Source organism: Solanum pennellii, chromosome 3 (genome assembly GCF_001406875.1).
Source record: "Solanum pennellii chromosome 3, SPENNV200".
Taxonomy (NCBI): domain Eukaryota; kingdom Viridiplantae; phylum Streptophyta; class Magnoliopsida; order Solanales; family Solanaceae; genus Solanum; species Solanum pennellii.
In genome coordinates this window covers 68,768,184-68,777,796 of record NC_028639.1, presented here as the reverse complement: position 1 = coordinate 68,777,796, position 9,613 = coordinate 68,768,184, and positions in this window count along the sequence as shown.

Here is a 9,613-nt window from a genome sequence, read left to right as displayed (position 1 = left end):
ATTTGTTAAATAGATCAAGGCAAATCTCCAAATTAATCCGGCCTCAAAAAATTCAGATAGAAAATGTTTCCTTTTACTTAAATAGATCTTAAATAACGCAAATCCAAAATTAAATGAATCAAAAAATTCAGATAGAAAACGTTTCATTTTACTTAAATAGATCTTAAAAAACGCAAATCCAAAATTAAATGAATCAAAAAATTCAGATAGAAAACTTTTTTTTTTTACTGAAAATAGATCTTAAACAACGGAAATACAAAATCCAAAATAATTGAACTAAAAATTCAGATTGAAAACATTTTTAAGATCAACAGATCATAAACAACGCAAATCTAAACTAATCGAGACCACAAATCGAATACCAGACAGAAAACAGAAATCCAGATCGGTGCCGTAACAATGTGAGGCGGGTTAAGCACTGGATGCAGAGGTTTATCGATCGCTTCCTGTTGCTGTATTTATCGCTTTTCAGGGAACAGATCGATGAACCGCTGCCTCCAGTGTTCTCACCCAACAAAAGAACAAGAACAGATCAGTTATCCACGCTTGTATCACATAGATCTAACCTCAAATTGACTTCGAAAATGACGATATAACAAAAAAAATTATATGTACATATACACTCACATAAATTTTTTTTAAAAAAAATACAGGAATCTATGGCAAGAGAGAGAGGGAAGGGGGAGAGAAGAAGATAAAACCCAGCTGGTAACTGAAAAGGGCAGACTGAATAGCTCTGCCATTGATGAACTGTCACATTTTATTTATTTTATTTTTGTATACTGATTGTGGTGGTGCTTATTAAAGCAGATGTGGGGTTATTTATATGCAAACCTGGGTGGCTTTAGGGAAAGTGAATGACTACTTTATCCCTGGATATTAAAGATACTGACCAGTAATATTTGATGAAAAGGGTCATTAGAACAGTTACGTCTTGGAATTCTGAGAGTGACGTGTTTGTACAAAATTTATTGGGTCAATTGGAAGAAGCTTGGGAGTAGTGTACACGTGTTTGGATCCCCGTCAAAGGAATCTTTTGTTTTTAAAAAAATATACTCCATAATCTTAAATAAAAATATTTTCAAGTATTTGTACATCAAATATGTCATTGTAAATTAAAAATAGTTTTAGAGCCCTATTGGATTAGCTTTTAAAACGTAGTTTTTAAGTAAAATTTAAAAGGGAAAATTGTATATAATAGCAAACTAATAATTTAAAATAAATAGAGTAATTAGGGTTTGATTTAATTGTGCTCCATATCAAACGTTTGCAAAAAATTGTCAGGCGTCTCTCTCCCAAATATCTCGCTCGCCACTCTCCTCCAATCTCTCGCTCGCTTCCTCACTTTTTATACAAATACAAGTATATAAAAATTATTTCTAACTGCATAAAGCAGAGAAAATTGTATAAATACATATATTTTTGTTCCCCTCTCTCCCCTCTTCCAGATCTCGCTCGCCACTCTCGCCTTTCTTACTTATACAAACAGAGGCGAAATGTATAAGTTGCGTTTTTGTTTGTATAAAACGTGAGAAAATTGTATATACACATGCAAGTACATATATTTTCGTCCTATACACTTACAATTATACAATAAAAATACTCCCCTGCTCAGTTTCTTTTGTCTTTCTCTCTTTCTCGTTTTATACAATTTTCAAATTGTATCTAATTTTTCTCTTTCTCGTTTTATACAATTCGATTCAATTGTATATTCCTTGTCAAGTCTCTTTTGTCTTTCTCTCTTTCTCATTTTATACAAATTCAAATTGTATATAATCGTTCTATACACTTATAATAATACAATTCGTTTTATACACTTCGTTTTTATACAGTTCTCTGCCCAAGTGTCTTTCTCTTTCTTGTTTTATACAATTGGTTTTATACAATTTGCTTCAACTGTATATGTATAGCGAATTATACAGTTTCTATGTTTGCTGTGGAGCGCAATTATGTAAACTTTGCTATAGCATACAAATATGAATTTTTTATTTGCTATATGTGAAAGTTGCCCAATTTAAAATGACCTTTTAGTGAAAAAAAATACAAAGTAGGAGGGTTGTTTTTGGTTTTTAATTTATTTTAAGTTATTTTTAAGTTTATCAAACACTTCATAACTTATTTTAAGTATTTTTGATTTATTTTAAGTTTTTTTTAGTCAAACACTTTCTGAAATAAAAAACTGACCAAAAAATATGTTTGATCAATTTTGAAGTCAATTCAAACACCACTCCATTTTAAGAGTTAATTACATCACATCTCTACTATTTTCTGAATTACAAAAATCTTGTAATGGTAGAATCCGAATACATACCAAAACGTGTAGTTACATTGCCCAACGTCCAAATACATCACGTTTCGATTTTAGATACATCACTTAACGTTTCAATATATCGCGTCCGTCCTCATGTATTATGTAAAATAATGTATCCAACTGATATGTTACATAAAATGATGTATCATGTGGATAAACCGCGTAAATTAATGTATACGAATATAGGATAGAGTAAAAATTCTTGTAATTTTTCAAATGGTAGGAATCTTTTAAAAATATAATGAAATAAGTTAATTATGTTTTTAGGTAATTTTTTCTTTAAAATAACTACAATAATTTAGTTATTTAGTTTTGAAAACAAATAAAAATGATGAAGGAAGTAAATAAAAGGATGTTTTTTTTTCATTTTTCCTTGAATAATTTTTTAAAGAAAATATTTCATTCAAAATTTTCTTATGACAAAGACAATTTCGCTAATAAAAGTAACAAAAATAAAGTTCACAAGTAACATTTCACCTTAACACATTTTATTTTTATTTCCGCCCTCTTTGCCTCCATCTATATTACCCCTTTTTTTTTTACTTTTTAACTCATCTTTCATAATATTTATTTATATTATATATAAATATTTAAATATAATTTTTTTCTTGAACATAAGAAGAATAAGTAAAAAAATGTGTATTTTTCTATATAAAAAATATTTTTATTCACAAATGTCTTCTTTGAACGTGTTCGGAATTAGCATTATAATATTTTCTTATGTATAATTTTTATCATCGATTGTTAAAGATTATGATAATGCAGAACGTATAAAAAAATAAAGGTAGAAATTAACTTTAGCCGATAATAGGAGTTAATACCTCAGATGGTCACTCAACTTTGCACTATTCTCTCAGAAAGTCACTCAACTTTCAATTTTCCCTCAAAAGTCACTCAACTATGCACTCTTCTCTCAGAAAGTCACTCAACTTTCAATTTTCCCTCAAAAGTCACTCAACTATCCACTCTTTCCTCAGAAAGTCACTCAACTATCCACTCTTTCCTCAGAAAGTCACTCAATCTATTAAATTATTTTTAATTAAAATTTATTGATATTAATTATTTATATAACAAACCAAAAATTTTAAAAAATAAATTAAATCATTTAGTGATCCACCCACCTAACCCGACCCATTAAAAAAATATGATATGACCCATTTTATTTTATCTTTAATCCTAAATTAATCCCTCTCTTTAACCTTAAATTAGGATTAGATTAATTTAGGATTAAAGATAAAATAAAATGGGTCATATCATATTTTTTAATGGGTCGGGTTAGGTGGGTGGATCACTAAATGATTTAATTTATTTTTTAAAATTTTTGGTTTGTTATATAAATAATTAATATCAATAAATTTTAATTAAAAATAACTTAATAGATTGCGTGACTTTTTGAGGAAAGAGTGGATAGTTGAGTGACTTTCTGAGGAAAGAGTGGATAGTTGATTGACTTTTGAGGGAAAATTGAAAGTTGAGTGACTTTCTGAGAGAAGAGTGCATAGTTGAGTGACTTTTGAGGGAAAATTGAAAGTTGAGTGACTTTCTGAGAGAATAGTGCAAAGTTGAGTGACCATCTGAGGTATTAACTCCGATAATAGTTGTTTGTTTAATATTGTTGAAGATTGACATATCATAGATTTTAAGAGTTTTTTTCAAAGTTATTAATTTGTTCGCAAGTAGTATTAAATTAATGGATAGTCTAATCAAAAGTGTAAGAAAATTTTAATATTTGTTCTAGAATTAAATATCTGTTGGAATAATTTACACCAAAATTCCGCCATGAACAAAAGCTTTAAAGCGAAGTGAATTCCTTTGGATAGTTTTATTTAAGCTTAACTACTCATGTTTTTTGAAAGTAAAATTTCTCCAAGGTGTATTAAGTTAATGAAGTCTTGTGATAAATTTTATTTGCATAAACTCGAAAATTACAGTTGAAAGTGATATTCTCAATCAGTGGCGGATTCAGGATTTTCGTTCAGGGATTTTGAAAAATAAAAGTATAAACGTATAAATAAGTCTTTAGAAATGGGACCCTTGAATTTTTTTGGAGTTTAAAACCACACTTTTAGCATATTTTAAAATGAAAAATAAGGCTAAAAAAGCTTGAAAAACATAACCGATTTTTTCTTTAAGAAAATAAACTGAACTAAAAAAGAAAAATAAACAAATGTTGTTGTAGGAATTTGAACCAGCTTATTATTCAAGGGACTTGCCACTGAGCCATCAATTTCTATTTGTTTTTGAGGGATTCAAAAAATATATATCTATAAAAATATAAAAAATTTATCTTATATATATCGTATATTGTTTTGCCAAGAAAATTTAGATTAATACCCTGTACCCAACGTAGATCTGCCCCTATTTGCTATATTTGAAAGTTATCCTTACACTAAACAATAAAAATTTGAGTGTTTGTGTAGTTTGCAAGTCTTTTAAGTGATTAAATTGAAATTATATGCTCCCTCCACCTTACTAAATTAATAGTTTATTTTTTTCGTTCATTTTTAATCGTCATGGTTTCCTATTCTGAAGTTAAATTATAAAAATTTTGATTAATATTTTACGATGTATTTTTTTTCATACTGATATACAAAAGTTGTAATCTATAGTACTTTTCATAAGTTTTTGAAATTCTAAATTTTTTGTTTAAAATATCGAATTAATGTAATCTAATTTAATTTTAAAAATTAATCAAATTGACTTTCAAAAACACAAATATAAAAAATAAAAATGAATGGAGAGAGCACATTACTCTTGCAATTAATTATTTTTTAAAGTGTTCACATTTGCCAATTGTAGATTTCTAAGAAAATTTTAAGAAATAAATTATTAAAATTATCTTCTTATTTACCATTTTTATATACAGTATAAAATGAATAATGATCAATTTAAAAAAGAAAAAATATTATACTTATCTATACTTTATGTATGTAGTTAAAATTATAGCTTGTTAGTCATTAGAGTCATCAAACTAAAATATAAAAAGTACTAGCATGCATAAAATATTTTTATGTTCATTTAATATTTGTACTTATTATACAGTTTATTAATTACTAAAATGGTTAAACTGAATTTTTTAATGATCTATATATAGTGAAAAAAATTACTTATTGTTATTCTATGTTTGTAATTATGTTTATATAGTTTGTAAGTTATCAGAGTAAATAAATTAGAATAATTATATTATGTACATAAAAATGTCAATTAATTTCATTGTTGATTTCTGCATGGCTAGGGTTATCGTACCGCAATCTTGTCTAAGTACACGTATCATAAATTTCTTTTTAGTCTGTTATATGAATTTTGTTTACGATTATTAAATTGTTGTCGTGTTTTAATCCACATATTATATAACATTTCATTGTTTTTGAAATCTTTTATAGTCCATCTTTCTAATATGGTTGTCTTCAGATCAACCGACAATAAATGTGATATATAGGCCATATTTTCATCTTGAATTGATCAGCTTTTTAAAATTCTAGACGTATCGTAAATTTTTTTTTAGTCTACTGTAAATTTATTTTTAGGATTTCTATCGTATTTTAATCCACATATTGTATAATATTTTACAATGTTTGAAATTTATTATAGTCCATCTTTTCAATATCGTCTTCTTCATTTCAACCGACCATAAATATGATATATAGTCACATTTTTCATTTTGATTGATCAACTCTTTAAGATCCTTCGCGTACCACTCTCTAATTTTATTTATATCAAAATTCATGATACGTTATTTTCATCTAAAATCCGTGAAATATCAGTTATGATAGTTATTTTTTTCAATATTTCCTTGTTTTAATCATTTTGACATATCCAACCTCTCAAACAATATTCAAACATTCAAAACACTAAAAGCATGTCAAAGAACATTGAAACTTAAGTACTCCAGAGATATCAAATTTGTCAGAAATTTAAGATCCATCTTTAGTCATCAAAGTGGTTAGCTTTAATCATTTCCATAAATAAAATGGTTATACATGGACACATCTAAATTATATATATATATATATATATATATATATATATTTTTTTTTTTTTGTAGTTCTATATCTAAACTATTGAAAATATGAGTTTCATATCTAAACTATCATTTTTTAGTTTGAGAAACACATTTCTCTCTTTTATACCACTCTCATCATAGTGCGTGTAATACACTCTTTCATTTATTTTAAAAAAGGGAAAAGGGTCAAATATGCCTCTACAATATTTGAAAAGGTCTAGATATAGCCTCCGTTTAAAGTTTGGCTTACTCATGTTCTCGCCGTCCAACTTTTCACATCGGTATGCCTTTATGAGCGTTAGTTGGTCTGCTGGACATATCCAACTAATTATTCATTTCTTTAAATGTCACATGGAATTGTCATGTCATTTTAACCTTATCATATGACATTTATACCTTTTAAATAAACTATCCAATCCATTTTCAACAATTTTGTTCAAATTTAAAAAAATATTGAAATTGTTGAATTTAAGGTTACTATATTTATTTGTGAATTTTTGACGTTAATTCTATAATTTTTTTTATATTTTCTCTATTTATTATTACTCATTTATTCATTTTTGGAATTTACCAAAATAAAATAAAAATTTAAACAAAATTGTTGAAAACTTGTCGGGTAGTTTATTTTAACTTCTTGTTCCAGCGAACGAATAATCATTGAGTCGTCCTCTTTCCCGACAACACAGACAAAGAGACCCGTCAACAATCAAATTCGAAATACATGTATCTGGACGTATTTGAAGATATCAAAATTTAGTAAGATGCATAATATTTCAAACTAAAATATATCTAAATAATTAACTCCTAAACCAGTAAAATATATGTAAGTTCCTCTTTATTTTTTACCCTCATTTTAGCCCATTCTTGTTCAATTAATTTCAACCCAAATAACTGTTAAGGTGAATTAATAATTTATATATATCTTAACTTTGTTTATCTTACACTGCTCAAATTCAACCTAACTCACTTATTTATCACTTCTAATAATACATCGGGCTGACAAATTCAGTCCAAACTCATTTGATGACTCATTCAAGTTTTAATGAGTTGATTCTTGATCATGCATTATTTTATAAGGGAATTATGACTATGAGCAAATATATATTAGTTAACTAGTTAATATAGTTGTAATTTGCTTTAGTTGTAATTCGTAACCTATTTTTAACTAGAATTACATTGCTCAATTTTTAGTTTTGTATAATTTGCATATTTGTATAATTCAAAATTTGTACATATAATTTGTATAACTATTTACAATTCTGATTTTTGTAATTGTATAAATTTGTTATTTTGAATTTATACAAAAATAATTGCATTATACAAATGTACCCGCAAATTATACAAACATGTGAATTATACAAATTCTCAAATTATACAAACAAGACAACTTAAACTGTAGCTACAATCCGTAAATATGCAAACTATATCTATGGAACATAATAAATTTATTAAAGTGACTATTTGCGAAAATTTCCCATTTTATATATGAGCTAAGTTTGGACGATCCATTCACTACAACAAAACACAACTTTTAGCGGTAATAAATAAACATATTAATAAAGAGTGTTAAAGCTTTAAACATTAAACAGCGTTAGTTAAGAATCATTAGATCCAATATTGCTAAAGCCTTTAGGGACATATATAAAGGTGATAATTATTGCCTTTAGAGACATATATAAAGGTGATAATTACTGCTAAAAGTATAGTGACAATTACTAATTAATTGCTGATTAAAATTAATTTTGATATAGTGATTTTAACTCACTACAAAAGCTCACCCAAAATCAGCTCCAACAACTCATTTTTAACACCTAGACTCATATATATACAAACCAAAAATTATTTATTTTGGTTTAGACTCATATATACAAATCAAATTTATTTTTTTAGATATATATTTTACTCACGTATTCTGAATCTAGAAATTGTTTCGACTCCGTCTCATAGCACAATCAATATATCGATGTGAACGTCTGTATACACACTCAGTCTTCTCAAATATACTTGCTAGGTGGCCACTTAGATTTCAATGTCTAACAAAATTACATTCTTTGTCTCAAAATTACTTATTATCTTTGTAAAAATTAAGTCTTTTATGAAATCAATAAATACAACGTGTAGTGGACAAAATTAAATTATCTCTATATATAAATATCTTTTGAAAATTGATCACCATTTTTGAAATGAAGTGAAGTGGTATAGTTCAAGAATATACTAATTTTTATCTGGAATTTTTAACTTAAAACTTATTTTGGGACTATATTTTTACTAAGCTTACATTTATGGAAAAACTGCATAAGTTTGATTCATCGGACAAAGTATTTATTCAAATTGGACCCACTTCAATACCAGACTATTTAGTTGACTGTTCCACTTGCTCTATTCACTGAATCACTATTCATAGAGATGACGATCGGGCGTGTAGGGCACAGACGATGCAGGTTGAGCTTAATTCGTAAAATTTGTAGTCCGCTTCGCTCGCATAGCAACACTTATCATTTTCAACCCGCTCCACACAGCCCTGTACAATTTTTTTTATATTTTCTTTTTCTAGTTATATTTAATATTAAAAATAAAATTCACAAAAATAAATTTATTTTTTCATTAAGTTGTACTAATTTAATAGGATAATGATTTAGAATTTCATTTTTTACACGTCAATTGAGAAACATGTAAGAAATTGTATTGTTTTTTATTGGATCATTTTCATCTTCCTCTTCCTACTTGATACCATCAAAGTATATATGCTCTAATGATATCTCGAAGTAACTGAGTAGAGTTTCCACTAAAGAATTGATTCTTCCTCTTTGATATCATCACAGTATATATATACTCTGATGATATCGAGCATTAAACATTAATTAATAGGTAAAATTAAAAGTATGAAAATAGTAGATAACCGCTTGTAAATAGTTTCCTTCTTAGAGTTCAAGTGTTCTTTTCCCTACATTTATTTTGGGATGGGTAAGGAGTAATAAGGATAAATTTGAATCTCATTTGAAAATGTTTGTGGGAGGCGAACACTGAATAATAAATACTCTCTCCAATCCATATTAAGTGAATTGTTGGAACTGTTTTAATAATTTATAATAAGTAAATTATTTAAAGTTCAAGAAAATTATTGGGAAAATGCATAAGTACTCCCTCAATTTATGCTCGAAATTCTAGAAACACACTTATACTATACTAAGATCATATTACCCCTGAACTTATTTCATAAGTAATTCTCTATCCCTTTCGGTCTCCGTGGCACTAGCTTGAAAAAAAAAATCAACCAGCGTTGAAACCACAAAATAGTG